This window comes from Amborella trichopoda, chromosome 1 (assembly GCF_054954075.1).
Source record: "Amborella trichopoda isolate Santa Cruz 75 chromosome 1, AtrichopodaSantaCruz75HAP2 v2.0, whole genome shotgun sequence".
Lineage (NCBI taxonomy): Eukaryota > Viridiplantae > Streptophyta > Magnoliopsida > Amborellales > Amborellaceae > Amborella > Amborella trichopoda.
In genome coordinates this window covers 30,713,817-30,733,824 of record NC_142336.1, presented here as the reverse complement: position 1 = coordinate 30,733,824, position 20,008 = coordinate 30,713,817, and positions in this window count along the sequence as shown.

Below are 20,008 nucleotides of genomic sequence, written 5' to 3'. Positions count from 1 at the left end.
AAGTGGCAATAGTCGAACCCATGATCGAAAACTCCATCAACAAGAGGCATGTGGCGGGCAAAATCCATTGGAGTGTATCACCTCAAATGAAGAAGAAGTTTTCGAGGTAATCAGCCCCAAACCCTCCATTATCCCTTTGCTCCCCAATGGCGAGCAACTTGATCCTCCAATAGAAAAAGAACCTCCAAGCATGGTTGTTGTCAATACTATGGTTATCGATGAAGTATCAGAATCCTATAGAGACGAGATTGTGCAGCTTATGGCCACATTAAGGCGATTGCAAGCCTAGATGAGGTCAAAAGATGAAATGATGAAACCCATGCGTCAAGAGATGTTGGTGTCCCGTGAGGTGGAGCATACCCCCTCAGCACACCAAACCCTCTTTACCGCCTCTCAACCACTGCGTCAAGTCACCGAAATAATATTATACAAAAAAGAGCTGGTCTCACCCATACCTCCCTCATTGCTGGTCTCTTCTCCATTGAATCGGGTTGTGAATGAAGAATTAGTGAAAGGCATGGTAGCTGAAGCATTGAAGAGATACAATATCCCGTAGGGCTACCAAAGACCCGACTTACCCAAGTATGATGGCACCGGCTTGTCGTAACAGCATGTAGCCAATTTTGTTGCTGCTAGTGGTAATACAGCGAATGATGAGCATCTATTGCTTCGACAATTTGTGGAAACCCTTACAGGAGCTGCATTCAAATGGTACTCTTGGTTACCATCAGGTTCTATCTCATCATGGGTGCAAATGAAAGGAGAGTTTCTCAAGCGGTTCTATGACATAGAAAGGAAAGTGCAGCTTTGTGAACTTCCTAAGGTAAAACAAAAGTCATAAGCGTCGATGAGCAAGTACATTGAAAGGTGGTGTAATCTGGCCACTCTAGTGGTCGAGCTTCAAAAAATGGAGTACTGCATAAATGGCATGCATCGAGAATTGGCATGTTATGTCACCTCAGCATGGCCCTCCACATTCACCAAAATGGTCAACAAGGCAGTACAAATCAAAAGCTTACTCAAGCATCATGGAAATATATCTGGGCCCTTCACATTGGCTGAAGATGATGATTAGTCAGCAGCCACCATGCCAAATAACATGCACTCCTTAAGACAAAACTGGCATAAGAGTTATTCCTTTGACAAGTGCGGAGTCCCCAAATTGCTGGAAATTCTCTTATTAGAGGGGACGATCGAGCTACCCATGCCAAAAAGACCAGATGAAATCGGAAGAGATGATGAGCCCAATTATTGCCAATATCACAAAATGCTTAGTCACATGACCGGGGATTGCCATGCAACTAAAGACATCATCCAAAACTTCATAGACAATGGGCAATTGAACTTGGGGCCCATTTCCATGCGTAATGAAGTACGAGCCCGCATCCCAGTCCAAACCGCAAGACCTTAAAATGCATGGCACAAGTCCAAGCTATATGACCTTAAAATTATAGCACAGGTCCGGGTATCATGACCTTAAACATACCTCAAAATAAAAGCTGGACATCGTGAAAACCCACAAGGGCATCATGGGTAGAAAAAAAAAAACAAAAAAAAAGGAGAAATGATGGACTGAGTGTGCACCCAAAAGCCACCATGAGCAAAATATGTCAGAAAGACACTTCGAACAAAAGTGTCAAAATAAAAAGAGTTTAGTGAAAACCCTTTGGGGCACTCACTCTCAGATGACGCCCAAATTGATCCTATCTTATAGGTCATTACAAGTAAAAATGTCATAATCTTACGTCCCTATAGCATGACGTTAAAACTGCGCGACACACAGTCTATTTGCATGACTATAAACTGCTTCTTATTCCCAAATTCCCCCATGGGGATGCCGCATGACACCTTGCCATATATATCCCCTATCATCTGGCCTCTTCATAACACCTCTGCTGAAGGAGTATCCTCACTCCAACATCCTCAGTGGAAGAGCACCATCACTCCAAATTCAACATCACATGGTGCTCTCCCCAATTGAGGCATACCACAGTTCCGATTGTGTGACTTCAAAACATGCAATCGCCTCTTCATAAAGCCATATCATCACTCCAAACTCAACATTGTAAAGTGCTCTCCCATATTGAGGTATACCAATGTCTTGACTATGTGACTTTGAGCCATGCCACCACCTCTGCATAAGAAACAATACAATATCCCTAACTGAGGCATGCCATAGCCTCGATTGTGTGACTTTGAATCATGCTACTGCCTCTGCATAAGAAACAATGTAATATCCCCAATCAAGGCGTACCATAGTCTCAACTATGTGACTTTATACCACCACAGCTGATAGAGCGCTTCCACCACCCATCTTATCCATTTCACGCATCACTGTATCCATGAGCATTTGCTCCACACCAAACACATCATCTCCCAAGACTCTTATGTTTTCCATTTCCTCAGTTGAGTCACACCACTCATGGCTCTCTTAAGCCTCCATCATACATGTCTCATGGCAAATCATGGGACCGTTACCTCAGTCCCAAACCGTGTGGCGCCTCAATGCCACACGTGGTGCCCTTTTCCATCATTCTTCACCTTATTGGGAAACCTAAATCATTCCATTTGTCTACTTATCTCCCTCAAGCACTCATGGTGTCGGGCAAACCACAGGACTATCACCTTACTCCCGAACCGTGTGGCGCCTCAAGTGGCACACATGACTCGATTCCCCAACTGTCAAACAACCCCCCAAGGGATTCCCAAAACTGCATGGTTCTCCTATGGAGTCTTGTCACAAGCGACCAAATCACAAATGCCCTTAAAGGGCCACATATTCAACAAACCTGTAGTTGTCCCCTAGACCATGAACCTTAGCATCCCATGACCCCACTTCTTGTCATGCTGCCCCTACCTCTTTATGTCCAACATGGGTGAGGACTGTAAAAGCACCCATATTCGGTCTAAAGTCGATGATGACCTTAAAATTTTCCTCAACATGTCCAACAAGGGTGCGGACTTTAAAAGCATCCGTCAATGGTCCATTTGGGTTAAAGACCTTAAAGATCCCTTACACTCATCCAACAAGAGTTATGACGTTAAAAGATCATCAATCACGTCCATTGACAGAGAAGAAGTTAAAAGCTCCTTTATGTCCAACAAAAGAGAGGAGTTTAAGAGCACCCTCATTCGATCTAAAGTGGGTGATGACCTTAAACTTTTCCTCTATCAGCCCAGTATAGGTCATGTTCCATCAACAGTTTAAACCCTCAAGCTCTTAGACTCTCAACCACTCATCTCCCACATTGCAAGTTCATGCACTTTCATAAGACTACCTCATGTCACATTCTTAATGCCATGAAGAATTACCCCAGCCCTTTTCAAGCATCCACCAATTTCCCAATGAGTCATCACTCACACAACAAAGCCATCCCTCACATATGCACTCACCACCACCATAAACAACCATCTCGCTACCAAAACCCACTAACCATGAGAGTTTTGAGCACCCCCATCTCACCCTCACTACCCCGGCGAGCCTTCTTACCATCCACTCCGACAAACAAACCACCATTCCCCATATAAGTCATGCCCCCATCCCATGCTCGCCCCATTCATCCCTAATAAAAACTCACACCATTCCCCAGTGAGTCGTACCATCCACCATCAACCCTTCATCATGCATGAAGACTCACTCCATTCCCCAGTGAGTCGTACCCTCCATCACCATCCCATTCATCTCTCATAGAAATTCACCCCATTCACCAGTGAGTCGCACCACCACCATGCTCACCATCCCCATAGATTCAAACCATCTTCACCTCACCATCCCCTTCATCATGCATGAAATTCGCCATTCACCAACAAACCACCTTCATCACCCAGAAACTCACTCCAGCCCCAGTGAGCCGCACCTTCTGTACAAACTCCATTCATCCTTCACAAAGGACTTATGCCATTTTCCCCAGTGAGTCGAGCCGTCCCATGCTCGCTCCAAGGCCACCGAAAGGCCGCCATCCACTTCCATTATCATCCATCTACAGCCCCAGTTTTATTTATTTATGTATATAAAAAATACATAAAATAGTCATGAAACCATGAGTAGAAATTCTAAGAAAAAATAGGCATGGTGAAAACCCAAAAGGGCACCATGAGTAAAAATGACAGACGGGCATGGTCACGAAACCATGAGTAAGAGTGTTCTGTGAAAAAAAATGGGCTTCATGAAAACCAGAAAAAGGGCACCGTGTGTAAAATTTGAATGAAAGGCGGACTGACCATGAAGTCACGGGTAACAGAGCCCAATAACATAAGGATGTCGGTGAAAACTGTTCTACGACACCGCTTCCCCGTCTGTTCAAATGAAAACCCGAAAGGGCATCTGAAACAATAAGCAGGTTGATGTAATGCTCGCCGTCACATGCGGCTTCAGCCAGCAATCTAGACAAGAAAGCCTGGTAGTTTGGAAATCAATACCCCCCAAAGGCTACCCCGCTACTGGAACCAAAAGAGCTTTAAAAAATCCCAATAGTCTAGAACCATCTCCATGAGAAGAACCCAAGTCAGAAAAATCAACAAGATAGCAAGTTGGAATTCCATGCTTAAAGAGTTCATTTTCAAGAAGTCACCAAAAACAAGAAAGTCATGCTGACAAGTCGAGGATGCTCCCAAAAGGAAATTGACTGTCAAGCCAGACCAATACCTGCACCGACATTCAAGGTAGCAGTCTTCATAAGGTTCCTAGTTGCTGATGATCTAGACTTTTTGGGATGTCCAACAAAAAGCCCCTGACTATACACAATAAGACTGGGGCTTTAAGCCCCAAAGAGACTACCTCGCCAAAGTCCCCCCTATTGATGGTCTAGAATTTTCAAGATGGCCAACAAAAGCCCCTGATTGGATATAGTAGGCCAAGGCTCGAAGAGGCATCCTACCTGTCAAACAAACTCCAACCCTTGGCGTAGCAATTCATACGCCCCACTAAAGGCCCTCGACTGTCTATCCAAAGAAACCATCTCCTGAAGTGGGAAGGAAGCCTTTAAGCAAGGTCCCCGCCAGAAGAGTGAAAAAGAAACCATCTCCTGAAGTGGGAAGGAAGCCCTTATGCAAGCCCCCCACCAGAAGACTAAAAACCTGACTGATTGCGAAGGAAGCCCTTAAGTAAGGCCCCCGACTGCCAGACAAACTTCAATTCTGACTAAGTCTACGAACCCTTAAGCAAGGCCCCCAGTTATTGGAACTAAAAAAAAAGAACTCCTGAAGTGGGAAGAAATCCCTAAAGCAAGGCCCCCACCAATAGTTCGCGTCTCTTCTCCCTCAAAAGTCTTGATGCCACTAGGTCTACAAGCACTTTACCAAGGCCCCAAGTCGTCTAAGCACCTCGTTCATCCTCTAAAGAAGAATCTTGGCATGATTTCCCCTTTGCCAGTCGTGCCAATGTTGGTGGTTGAGAAAAAAATGAAAGTCAAAGGACCAATTTTGATTCTGATTATCCTTGTTTCTCTTGAAGCACAACAATCGGCGGGGAAATTTTTTTTAAGGAATTTTCAACACTTGTATCCCCAAGGCGAATAAGAAGGAAGCAATCACGACCTAGACCCACGGGTACCAAAATTCTTGCGAACCACAGAAGCACTATTTGAATAAACCCTGATCTGGAGCGCATTTTTGAAAAGCAACAGATTGGTCCCAAAAAGCATGTGGAGATAGCCGACGACTTCCTAAGAACACCCACCAAGTTTTATTGCAGTCTGACGACATTAAGGTGGATCAGAGACAAAATCAGTTTTTAGATTCGACCTTTGACATGCTAAAAATGCACCTTATAACTACAGGCCTGTCATCGAAGCTTCAGATGAGCACCAGATCACTTCCATTTGATTCAGAAGATCTGAAAACCTACATATATAAAATTTTAGCTCATTCGGACACTTTTGGGCCATTCCGTGACAAACTTACCCGAAAAGGGTGGGTTACGCACTGCTCTGGTACACTCTTGACGAACCAGTTTTCGTAAATGGCAATTGTGTGATGTGATTTTGGGATCACATTTAGAAGGTCATAACTTCTTCATCTTAAGCCTGATCAAGCTCAAATTTCATGAGGATCTTTGTCTCATCGACGTGCACGTTTTGATATGTGGCACAACCTATGACGTGACCCAAGATGGGAGAAATCTTAGAGAGAAGTCGCTTAAAAAAACTCATGTGTTGCATATTTTTTGAAGAAGAAGATCCCTTCTATCAAATGGAGACATCATGAAGAACCGATATCAGATCAGCATGAAACCAAGTCCATTGCGACCACGAGGTTAAGGGCTTCGATTTAAGCTAAGCATCTTGCATGATGAATGACCAGAGGGGTTGTATTTTAAGATAAAAAAAGAGGCATTTTCTTTGATCGAAATCCAAATTCTTCCCCAATTCTGCAAGTGGTGATTCGGGCCAAATCAAGCCATTCTTGTCACCAAACGATCGTGACGACTTCCTCGACGTTCCACGATAAAAATATCGATAAAAAAAAGCAAAGAATGGCTAAGATCAGAGATCTAAGATTGCACATTTCTCATCTTTTGGTGAATCTTGCCGAGAGCTCGATACTTTGACTTGAGGATCAAAAGGTATACCAAAATGATCGCCTCACCGAGTTTGTCACTTTTTGCGGCATTCTTTTCAACGGAAGGTCGCCAAGAGGACCCAAAACCAACCTTGAAAGATCACCATGGTTCATGGCCATCTTTTGGGGACCATCTTGTCATTTGGAAGAATGTCTGTAGGGGCAAAATGGTCATTTTGCCCCAAAAACGGGATTCACTTTTAATTCATAAAAATTGTATTTTTTAACAATTTAAGTTAGTTTTGAGCATCCGCCCTTGTTTCGAGGGGAGCTCTAGTAGGCATTTGTATCCCTAAGTTAAAAAAAAAAAGAGAAATTAATGAGATTTGCCCATTGAGCTTAAGGATTTCAATATGAGTTTTCCCTTGATTTGCAATACTTTTATCTAACCATTTCTATTCAAAGAGAGGATAGAGAAAAATTTCCCCATAAACCATTACCTTTGGAACTTCTCACTCCTCACCTGAAATCTCTCATTTCTCACTTAGAACTCTCCACTCCCCACCTAGCTACCAGTCCAATCCAAGGATCCAACTATGTAATCTATTTTTCTCTCTCCTCTCTTTTTCTCTCTTACTCTCTCCCATGGCCAACCGTCAGCCCGACTTCTCCGTCTCTCTTTCTCGCTCTTCCTTCTCTCTCTTTCTCTCTCCCTCTCTTTCTTCTCCCCCTCTCTCTCTCTCTCACAACCAGCTTAGTCATAGGTCTAACCTTTCTCTCTTTCTCTCTTCTTCTTCTTCCCTCTCTATCTTCTTCTTCCTTTACTCTCTGTCTTATCCTCCTTCTCTCTCTCCCCCTCTCTTCTTCTTCTGCTCTCTCTCCCTCTCTCTTATTCTCCTCACTTTCTCTCTCTCACGACCAGCCAGCTCGAACTCTCTCTCTTTCTGTCTTCTTCTCTCTTTCCCTTTTCTTCTTCTACTTTCTCTCTTTTCTCCTCCTTCTTCTCTCTCTGTCTTTCTCATGACTAGTTGTCGGTGCAACCTCTCCTCTTTCTCCCTTCTTCTTTGTTCTCTCTCTCTTCTTCTTCTTCTTCTCTCTCTCCCTCCCTCTCTTCTTTTTCTACTCTCTCTTTTTCCTCTTCTTCTTCTCTATCTCGCTCTCCTTCTTTTCTCTCTTCGTCTTCTCTCTCCTTTTCTGTCTTCTTTTTCTTTGTCCTTCTCTCTTCTTCTACTCTCTCTTACTACTCTTCTTCTTCTCTCTCTTTTCTTCTTGTTTTTACTCTCTTCTTCTCTCTCTTTCTTCTTTTCTACTCTCTTCTCTTTTTTTCTCTCTCTCTCTCTCTTCTTCTTCTTCTCTCTCTTTCCCTCTCTTCTTCTTCTTCTCTCTCTTTCTCTCTTCTTCTTCTTCCCTCTTTCTCTTCTTCTTCTTCTTCTCTTCCCCTTCCTCGTTCTCTCTTTCTCCTATGACTAGTCGGATCGACCCAACCTCTCTCTCTCCTTCTTTTTCTTCTCTCTCACTCTTATTCTTCTTTTACCCTATCAATCTCTCTTCTTCTTCCCTCTCTCTCTCTCTTCTTCTACTACTCTCTCTTATGCTCCTTTCTCTAGCTCTCTTATGACTAGCCAACCCGATGGTTAAGCTGTTGGTCCAACCTCTCTCTCTTCTTCTTTTTATGTTCTCTCTTACTTCTATTTCTTCTTTCTCTTCTACTTCTTCTCCTACTCTCTCTCTCTTTCCTCCTCTTTCTCTCCCTCTTCTTCTTTTTCTTTTCTCTCTTCTTTCTCTATTTTATCGCTCTCCTTCTCCTTCACTCTTTCTCTCTCTCGTATGATCATTCTCTCTTTCTCTTTTTCCTTCTCCCTCTCTCGTCTTTTTCTACTCTCTCTCTTCTCCTCCTTCTCTCTCTCTCTCTTATGACTAGTCGGACGGTAGTTAAGCCGCCGACTCAACCTCTCTTTTTCTTCGGTTTTTACTCTCTCTTCTTCTCCTTCTTCTCTTTCTCCCCATCTTCTTCTTCTTCTCCTTCTTCTCTTTCTCCCCATCTTCTTCTTCTTCTCCTCTCTCTCTTTTCTTCTTCTTCTCTCTCTCGCTCTTCTTCTTCTACTCTCTCTTTCTTCTTTTTCTCTCGCTTCTTCTTCCTCTGCTCTCTCTCCTTCACTTTCTTCTCTATTTCTCTCTCTCTCATAATCCGTTGAAGCAGCGGTTAAGCCAGTGGCCCAACCTCTCTCTATTTCTCTCTTCTTCTTCTTATTCTTCTTCCCTCATTCTCTCTCTTCTTTTTCTTCTACTCTCTCTCTTGTGACTAGCCGGATCGACGACTAAGTTGTTGACCCAACCTCTCTCGTCTTCTTCTTCTCTCTCCCTCTTCTTCTTCTCTTTCTTTCTCTCTTCTTTTCTTCTTCGTCCCTCTCTCTCTTCTTCTTCTTCTAGACTCTATTCTCCTCCTCTCTCTCTCACTCTCACTCTCATGATTAATCGGACTAGAGCCTGCTCAACCTCTCACTTTCTCTATCCTTCTCCATCTTCTCTCTTTCTCTCTCTCTCACGATCAGCTGGACCGGCACCTCCGCCGCTAACCCAACCTCTCTCTCTTTTCTTCTTCTTCTTCTTCTTCCCTCTCTCTCCCTCCTTCTCCTTTCGTCTTCTTCCTCTCCTCTCTCCGTCACTCTCTTTCTTCTTCTCCCCACCTCTTCCTTCTCTTCTAGTTTCTCTTCTCTTCTCTCTGTCTCCTTTCTCATTTCACCTTCTCTCTCTTTGCTTCTTTTCTCTTTTTCTCTCTTTCTTCACCCATCTCTCTCTCTCCTCTCTTTCTCGTTCTCGTTCTCTCTCTCCTCTCTCCTTCTCTTTCACTCTTTCTTTTCTCTCTCCTTTTCCTTCCTCACCTTTCTCTTTATCCGATTCACCTACATATCATACCTTTGACTCAAATAATTTTTTATTCATAAATAGTCTCACTTCCTCCTTTTTTGGTTTTTTTAATTCTATAGAGACTAGTTAGGGTCTTTCGACCCACTTGTCTGGTAACCTTATGTGTGTGAGTCTACAAGTCGTAGAGTACAAGCAAGGAAGCTAAAGCTGAACCAACCTCAGGTTAGGGGAGTTTCTGTGGTGATCTTAGAGAGCGCCCAAGCGAAACGCTCAAGCATGTCATGGACCCACCATGAGGTAAGTCCTGTCTCACACCACACAATCCTCTCTCACAAGTTGGTATCCTGCCTGCACGCGTGCCACGCTCGCCGCAGTCTCGAGAGAGCGATCTCGAGCAGGACCCAAATTCGGGTCGTACGACTTGACGAGATTGAGGGACCCAACCAGTTCCATTCTGAGGTGAGTTATTGATCTGCATCGTGCTTAATGGGGCGACCTTTGGGTTGCCTTTATGTGTGGGGCTAGGTCCTAAAAGACTCAGCTTGTGGTGGTAGACCAAGGTAGTCTTAGGGCTGGCCCAAGATGTGGACTTAGTGAATGGACCGCTAGACTTAGCAAGTGAATTTGGGGGAGTGGCTTTGAAGCCTCCTTTTTGTGTCGAACTACCAGGGGGACTTACGGTCCGGAGTGATCGAATGTGGGGAGTGGCTGTATGGTGACTTACAGCGGCAATGACAGGTAAGTTGCCAATTGCGAAAGAGAGGGAGTTGGCCTTCCGACTGCCCCGAGTAATAAGACTGGCAAGTGACTTTCGGTAACTATGTGGGTTCTGTGAGCGGTGGTCATCATACAAGTGATGTTAATGGCTTGTCCGTTGATGTCAGTAGATGCGGAGTGAGGGACCTAGAAGTCCCTCCTCACCACCAGTCGGGTTAGAATCCGAGAGTGTGAAGCCTGGTCCACACTCAAGAGAAAGGTAGGGAGCGACGTTCACGAAACCCTGTCCTTAGGGAACAAATTCACTAGTGTGGGGATGATGAAGTCCTCAATTCGAACATAAAGATTGAACAATCTCGAAGACATGTGTGTGTAATGGGTAGAATTCTTAGTAAGAAAACTAGGCCGACCATGGGGTAACGATGTCCCCAGTGGAATCGTCAAGCTACTTAGACCTCAATCTTGTTGGGTCTCAAGACCGTGTGTGGGGACCCGGATGTGGGGTCCAGCCCGAGATCTCTCTCTCAAAAACTGCGGCTCGTGAGATGCGCGTGTAGGTAGGTACCAACTATCAAGAGAGAATTATAAGGTGTGAGGTGGTACCTACCTCACGGTGGGTTCGTGACATGCCCGGGCATACGCTGATGCCCTCTCATATATGATGGAAAGCCCCCTAGCCTGAGGCTAGTTCAACTCTAGCTCCCTTGCTGCACTCTTCGCCTTATGAAAACACATACATAAGATGGTCAAACAAGTGGATCAGAAGACCCTAGCTTTTCGTTAGATAAGTAACTTATTGGAAGAGTAATAAAAAGGGGGGGAAGAGAGGATAGCAAAAGACCATTGTTAACTTGGCAACCTTTCGACGCCATCTTAATAAACAACATCGCATAAGTAAAATAAAATTTATTATAAAATAAATATGGAAAAAGGATGAGGGTACAAGTGGACGAAAGAAGGATGATGCAGTAGTAAAAAGAATAAGATAGATGTCGAGAGGGAGAGAAAGGTCAAGAGAGAAAGAGAAAGGAGTCTAGGAAGAGTGAGAGAGCGAGAGGGGGAGAGAAAGAAGAAGAGAGAGATCGAGAGAGAGGGAGAGCGAAAGAGGGGGCGAGAAGAAGAGAGAAACCGAGAGAAAGAATGAGGGGGAAAAAACATAAAAGAAGAAGAGAGAGAACAAGAGAAGGAGAGAGACGAAAGTGAAAGGGCAAGAGAGGGCAAGAGAGAGAGACAGAGAGTGAAAGAGCAAGAGAGAGCGGGAGAGGAGTAGAGAGGGAAGGTAAGAAAGAGAGAGAGAACGAGAAGATGAACGAGAGAAAAAGAGAGACAAAGAGAGAGAAGAGAGAGAAAAAGAGAGGGCGAAGAGAGAGAGCGAGCGTGAGGGAGCAAGAAAGAGAGCAGAAAGAGAGGGAGAAGAGAGAGGGGCGAGAAAGAGAGAGAATGAGTAAGAGTAAGAAAGAGGGAGAGAGAGAGAATACAGAGAGCGAGAGACAGAGGGGTGAGCAAGAGAGGACGAAGAGAGACAGGGGCCAAGAAAGAGAGAGAGAGAGAGAGGGAGAAGAAAAAGAGGGAGCAGAGAGAGAAGGGCAAGAAAGAGGGAGAAAAGAGAGAGCAAGAGAGAGGGGGTGATAAAGAGAGAGAGACAAAGAGAAAGGAAGGGAGGGAGAGAGAGAACGAATGAGAGAAGCCCGAGAAAGAGGGGAAGAGAGAGTGCGAGAGAGAGGAAGGTAAGAGAGAGTGCGAGAGAGAGGAAGGTAAGAGAGAGAAGAGGGGACCGACGACTAGCCAAAGGGGGAGAGAGAGAGAGGGAGGAGGAGATAGAGACAAAAAGAAAAAGAGAGCAGCCGCCAATCCGAGCCAAGGGAGAGAGAGAGAGAGAGAGAGAGAGAGAGAGAGAGGGCGAGAGAGAAAGAGGGGGATCGACAGCAAAGAGAGAGAGGGAGATAAAGAGATAAAAAGAGAGGGGACCGGCGGCTTAGCCGTCGGTCCAAGCCAGTTGAGGGGAAGAGAGAGAGATGAGAGGGAGAGAGAGAGATAAAGGGTGCGAAGAGTGAGGATTAGCAGCTTAGCTGTCGGTTCGAGCCGAGGGAGGGAAAGGAGAGGGGAAAAGAAAAATAGAGAAGAGGGAGGGGACCGACAACTGAGACATCGGTTCGATTGAGTGGAGAGAGAGAGGGAGAAAAGAGAGGGAAAGAGAGAGATAGAGAGGGGAGGACCAACGGCTAAGTCACCAGTCCTAGCCGAGGGAGACAGAGAGAGAGAGAGAGAAAGAGAATGGGAGAGAAAGAGAGGGGGACCAGCAGCTTAATGGCCGGTCCGAGCCAAGGGAGAGAGAGAGAGAGAGGAGAGAGAGGAAGAGTAAGAGAAAGAAAGAGAGGGAACAACAGCTTAGCCGTCGGATGGAGCCGATAAAGAGGAAGAGATGGAGAGAGGAGAGGGGGAGGGAGAGAAAGAGAGGGAAGAGATGAGACCAGCGACTTAGCCACCGATTCGAGCTAGAAAGAGGAAAGAGATATAGATAGAGCGAGAGAAGAGGAGATCGACAACTTAACCACCGACTCAAGCTGAGAGTGTGTGTGTGTGAGAGAGAGAGAGAGAGAGAGATCGTAAGAGAAGAGAAGTAGTTCTTCTATCATTCAAGACCAAGAAGAGAACATGTAGCGGCTTAACTTCGTATTTCCCATGTAGTTTGTTGAGATGTGGATAGGCGCATGTGCCCATACTAGTAGGGATACTGGCTATATAATCAGAGGGGGTGCTGCCCCGCCTATATTACTTATTCCATTGCAGGATAGGCTAAGCTGCTGATCCAACTGATTGAGAGAGAAAGAGAGGAGGGAGAGAGAGAGAAGGACAGAGAAAGGAGGACCGACGGCTTAGCCGTGGGTCCAACTGAGTGAGGGAGATAGAGAGAGCGAGAGGAGGGAAAGAGAGGGATTGCCTACTTAAGCAATGGTTCGACTGAGTGAAGGAGAGAGAGAAAGAGAGATAAAACCACAATTAGCATGTTGGGGAATAACAATATAACTATATCCTTAGAGAGAGATATAGAGAGAAAGGTCTATATCACCCTTCAAAAACTTGAGAGGATCATAAGGACAGATTTCATAGAGGCAAAATTAGAGAGAGAGCAAAGTTACAAGTTTGGAGGATGGGAGAGAGGGCATAGAGTTGCTGCCAAGAGATGCTAGAAGAATATTAGAGGGAAACAATGCCTTTGTTTCTACAATGGGTCCTCCCTCTTAGGTTAACTCTTATTAAGTGTTGTGATTTGCGCTCTTTCTGCAATGGGGGTCACTTTCATAGTTGGCAATGGCTAAGCATGCAAGCATAACTAGGCATTACAAGTTCAATGTACTCTCATACCTCCACGTGCCATTGCTTTCTCTCTCATATCTCTCTGACTTGGGTTAATTTGCTCCTCTCTTCTACTATCTCTCGCGCTTCATTTGGGGTTGTGGCTCATGGAAGAGAAGGTAAAGATGAGAGTGATGGCATGTTTTTGGAACTCGAAGAGAGAAGAGACCAAGCTTACCCGTGTCAATTTTTGGTTGTCAAACAATCTACAGCATTCAATTATTTGCATGGTGTTGATCCCAAGCCCGCATAATAATAGGTGAGGGCTTGAATGCACCAAACAATTTTCATATATATATATATATATATATATATATATATATATATATATATAGGGTAAACCTTACAACAGCTGGCCAGCTATAATGAATAGCATGTAGGTGGAATGAGAGCCATCAAATCTTCATCCTGCGATTCAAAATGCACATCACTATTTTAATTTTATGTTTTTTTTATATAAACCTGATTAATATGAAATTTTGAGTGTATATACATAACATTATTGCGCACCATATAAAAATATAAAAAAAGTTATTTTCAATCATTTAAAATGACCAAAATACCCCAATCATTTGTCAGGGGTATTCCGATCATCTTATATTTTGAGAAATATTTTGTATATATTTTTTACTTGTACACCCTACGTTTTAGTACACATATCCAAATTTTCATTATGATCCAATTTATAGAAAAATAATTAAAATTAAAATATTGGTATGTATTTTGAACCGTATGATGAAGATCTGACGGTTCTCATTCCACCTATAGCATTATTCATTATAGCTGGCCAGCTATTGTTAGCTTTTTCCATATATATATATATATATATATATATATATATATATATATATATATATATATATATATATATATATATATATATATATATCATATCATATCAAACAAATATTTATCATAACTATATATCATAACTAACAAATATAACATGTAACTATAACTAATTATTATAGCATGAACAAGCTTTAAATATATAAGCAAAAGGAATAACTATAAAAACTTACATTTCCCAGATAAAGAAGCTCGACGAGAATATGTAACAACAAGACTTTAACTGTTAATCTTAACTGCTTGACCTCCAAGAGGAATCACACATATACTTAAGCAATCATCAACTTCTCACACATTCACAGACTCAGAAAAGGGAAGCTGGATGGTTGGATACACCACCAGATATATCAATTAAAAAAGAGAGAGAGAGAGAAGAAAGAGAGAGATGCAAAAGAATATTACAAGTTGGAACTAAGCAACTTAGCTCTTCAAGGCTCAAACTTTTGATGCCAAAATGGAAGAGGGTTTCCTCTTCTTATAGCCAGAGGAGTTAAACGGATTTGAAATCTTTTTGAAATCCACATCAATAATTTTTTCCAAGATGCTTATCTGCTTTAGTCATCTTTTTGTAGTGGCTACAGTAAAAGTAGATTCTGTCGGTGGTGGCTACAGTAGAAAGTAGATTCTGTTGGTAGTGGCTACAGTAGAAAGTCGGTTCTGTTGGTGAAGGGGCACGTGTCCTGGATATGGGTGGAGTCGTTTAGGTCCCTCTGTGAATTTTCGTTACTTTGAAGAAAATTCAATGCCTGTACAATCATCACCGTTCATTGGACTGTAGTCTTCTTGTTCATCACTCTGAGTAGAGGTGGACATTTTTTCATTGTCTTCTATAGCACTCCAGAGCTTCCATTTAAGCTCTTCTTTAGATAGTTTAGGGTTTGTTGTTGTAATATTGCAACATATTCTGCTATTTTCGTTTTTCTTTTTGAGATGAAACTGAAGGTATATGTTTCATTTTTATTTTGTTTGGACTGAGGAATTCATTTTTATAATTGTCCCACCATTTGATGTATATTTGTCTCCTTAACTCGAGAATATAATCCCATCTATCCATAGGATCTTCGGAGATTTGATAATCCCATTTTAAAATCCATGGGACTTGATATAAGCTCATAAAATATATATGATAGTCTCCTTTAAGACTTTGACTATTGTAATCAGAGAATTTTCTCTGTAAAATTTATAGGTTTATAGGTAGAATTTGGCTTGATGATCCCCATATAGAAAACCAATTTTTAAACCAATTGAAAAACTCATTTGGCTCAGTTAATTTAAACTGAATATACCAGCTATATGAATTTTTTGTATTCTGGTATGAAAAAACTTCATCCCAAGCTTTTATATATTCGAAGTAGTGATAGGATTTGATTTTAAATCCTTTCGTATTGGTGATCCTTGGTTTTAAAGGATCTAGTCCCCATTCATGGTAAGAAATAACCTTTTTGATTTGGAATTTAGAGTATGTTATTTCTGTATCATTGTTTCGGTAATGGTGGACTATAAATATCCAACCTGTTTCTATAAGGATATTTTCGTATCATTCCATGCATCTTTCATTCATATTGGGATGCATATGTTACAGCTATTTCAGCCGGGTTTTTCGACTGGTGGTTATTTTCTATAATTAGCAAAGGAAAATATGATGTTTCTAAATATGTGGTTTTAGTACTAAGAGTTTGAGTACTTATTGGTGTTTGAAGGGGAAATACATCAATATCTTGTATTTGCCTTCTTATTAAAGAGTTTGATGTTGATGGTGATGTCAGAGTTTTCCCCGAGCTAGGGATTATTTCCATCGATCGTTTTTGTTGATTCCTTCTACCCTCCCTGTAAAAATTCTCGTGTTAAAAAGTCAGGAAAATAATTAGTATTACCATTAATATGCTCTATAGTAAATTCAAAAGCAGAGAGAATACATTGCCATCTTGCAAAGATTTGTTTTGAAACAAGGTTTTTTACATCTTTCTGAAGGATATCCTTAGCTGCTTAACAGTCAGTTCATATAAGGAATAATTGGTTAAGCTGATCACTCTGGAAATTTGTGATAGCATGGACAATAGCAAGTATCTCTTTTTTCATTGTTGAATAATTTTGTTGGGGCGGGTTTCAGGTTTTAGAAGTAAACCGGACCAATTGCTCTTACTTATTGATTTTCTGTTTTAATACAGTACCAAGTCCTTGTTTTGAGGCGTCTATTTCTACCATTTTAAACGTTGTAGTACTAGATAGGGCTAAACATGATATTTCTTTAGCTTTTATTTTAATCTTTTTGACCGCCTTAGTATGCTCATTAGTCCATTCTGGAATATTCTTTTTCAGTCTTTGAAATAAAGGTTTTGCATCCAAGGCCAGGTCTTTATAGAAATCAGAAATATAATTTAAACATCCAAGGAATCTTTGTAATTCAACTTTTCCTTTTATTACATCTAGAAATTTAGATGCGAATTTTATTGCTCTATCAATGGGAATGATTCTTCCTTGAAAAATATTGTGTCCTAGAAATCTTATTTTTATTTGGCATAGATTTATCTTTTTTGCTGAAACTACTAAGCCAACATTCTTTATTGCTTTTATAACTGTACTTAAATGTTTCCAATGTTGATCAATAGATTCTGAGAAAATAAGTACATCATCAATATAAACAATCATAAATTTAGTGTATGGATTAAAAATTTCATTCATGATATTTTGAAATTCTAATGGTACATTTTTTAATCCAAAGGGCATGACATTCCATTCAAATTGTCCAAATGGGACATTAAAGATAGTTTTGTATTTGTCCTTTTCAGCAATCTGAATTTGCCAGTAACCTGATTTGAAATCAAATTTTAAGAAGATACAGGCGTTAGCCAGTCTATCCAAAAGGTTTCTTTTATTTAGGATCAGATATCTGATCCATCTAAAAACTTTGTTGAGTGGTTTATAATTTATGACCAACCTAGGAGCTCTTCTTTCTATTTCAGAGGTATTTTCAACATAAAAGGCTGAGCAACTCCAGGGTGATGCACTTTTTCTTATAAGCTTTTTATCTATTAATTCTTTTATTTCCTTTTTACAGATCTCAAGTAGCTTATTGTTCATTTGAATAGGCGTTGCTTTAGTAGGAATTTTTTCCTCTTGAAAATCCGGTTCATAAGAAAGTTCAACAATATGTTGTTTTCTATCCCAAAAAGCATTAGGGATATCGGCGCATATGTTCTTTTCAATATTTATTTTTAGAGATTTAATTTTATTTTGTATCTTGGGAAGTAGTAATTTTTCTTCTATATTTTTATATTTTATTTCTTCTTTTAGATGGTAAAAAACATTTTCTTTAGAAGAAATTTTATCCCTAATATTATTAATCCATGGATTCTAGGCTTGTTAATAAAAGTGAATTTAACCTTATGTCCTTCAATATTATCTTCTATCCATGTGCCATCAATTTTAATTGGATAGAGCATGTTTAAAAATGGGGTTCCTAGAATAACAGGTTGACTTAAACCTTTTACCATTATGAAAGGGAATCTGAAACAAGCACCATTATTGCATACTGCAGCATCTAATAGCTTGTAATTAATAAGCATTCTACTACCATCAACAGTATTTAGTACTTGGGTAGTTTTGCTAAAGTATTTTGTCGGTACTAACCCTTCATTTATGCAATCCAAGTCAGCTCCTGAGTCTATCAGGACAGTAGTTTGAAAACTGTATTCCTTTTGTACTACAATTTGATGTTAGTAAACCTTTTTTGGGTTATTATTTTATCAACCAGGTTTACAAACTTGCAATTCTGGACCTTTTCTAACATATTCATATTAGCTTTAGAGGTCTTAGATTCTTCCTTTGTTTTAGGAAGGGTATCCTCCACTTTAGGTGGTAAGGGAATATTATATTCAATTACTAGATTATCAAATTCTTATTCTATGTTTTCATCTTCAAGTTCTTCTTTAGGAGGTCAATTCTAGGATTTGAGCCCTTGTTTTTAGAGTTATTAACTCGTTTCTTACCTTATTTATTTCATGTTTTAAGTCAGAGATTGAGGGTTCCCTATCAACCTGGGTTTTGTTTTGCACTCTTCTAAGGATATCATGAAAACTATAATCTTCTTTTGTCAGAACAAGAGAAGATCTTGCCTTTTCAGATGGAGTTTTGGACATGTTGATATATTGAACTAAGGCTTCCCTTTTAGCCTCTAGATCCGTTATTTTGTCAATAAGATCTATAATCAGATCTTCTTCTTTTGTAAGAGTGTTGTTACTTAACCCATTCATATCAATGGCTGCCTTGTAAAAATTACATTGACAATTTTCTTCTTTTGGATTATTTTCATCATCAGAGTATGAATCAGAACTATTAATGATAATATCTTCATCATCACTGATTTCTCCAATTAACATTTCATTTTCTGAATCAGAAGTTTCTTCTTTTATTTGGAGTATCTCAAATAATTGGGTTTTAAGACTATTATCTATTTCTAGAGAGTTAATTTTCTTTTTAACTCTACATTTATTTTTGTAATGTCCTGCTTTGCCACAATTATAACAAACATGAATTTTTCTTTTTCCCTTATTTTTAAAGGATGGTTTGTCTTGTAAAAATTTCCTAGAAAATTTTTCTCTTTTCTTTGAAGATTGTTTAAAATTTTTCTTTCTGAAATTTTCATGCTTTTCTTTACGAAAGGGTTTTGAAGGGGGTAGGGTATTATAACCAAACTGTTCACAAAAATCTCCTAACTCTTTTCTCCCCGTTATTCTTTGTTTTTCCAATTGTCTACAAAGCTTTAGATCTGTACATAATGCTAGACTTTCAGCACAGATTTCAGTTGATAGTTCTTCTAGGATATACAGAGAATAAGGAATAATTCCACTATGCTTATTTTTAAGCCTTGTTTTTACCTTTTCTGCAAAAAGGTGTGGTAAGTCCAACTATAAATTTTTATTTCCAATGGTTTGATTAACTATACTCTCTTGATAGTAATCTTGAGAAAAATACATCTTTATGCCATTTATAATGAGAGAGTATAGGACATCTTAGATTTGATAACAAATTTTCTGATCTTGCTACCAACAAAGCAGTGCTTCCTACGAAATGGAGGGTGATTGTATATATTAGTGTATTGATTACATCTTCTTCTTGGATTATATTGTCTTGGCCAGTTTCATTCTTGACTAGTCATTGTTTTGAGGCATTCACTATTTGATTTTTAGATTTTTCATCCATATGAAACTCCCACCAACCTCTTAACCATCCTGTAAATCCACATATTATGGCCTTGGCTATCTCGTGGTCTTGATTTTCACTCGCCTTGCAAGCAGTGGCATACATAGTCATGTGTTTCATAAGATCAAATATTTGATTTTCAACCATGCCGTCTATATTCCGATTTACTATGGATTTCCCTGAATAGGAGACCGAGGTAGAAATTAGATCTTCTTCTATTTGAAGATCTACTGCGGTTGGTCTAAGATAGTACATTATGGTTTGGGATACTGGTCTAATTTTTCTCCCATAATCAATTCTATTAACTTCTAAGCTTTCTATTTTAAAAGATTTTTCTATATCAAAAATTTCTTGTTCAGGTTCCTTTTGTAATACTTGAATATCTTCTTCCTTGGCTTTAGAAGACTGACATTTCTCTCTTTCATTGAGTTTCAATTTTTCCAATCTTTTAACCAATTCATCAACTAATTCCCTATTGTCTTCTTTTTTCTTTATTCCTTATAAGCTAAACTTTCCT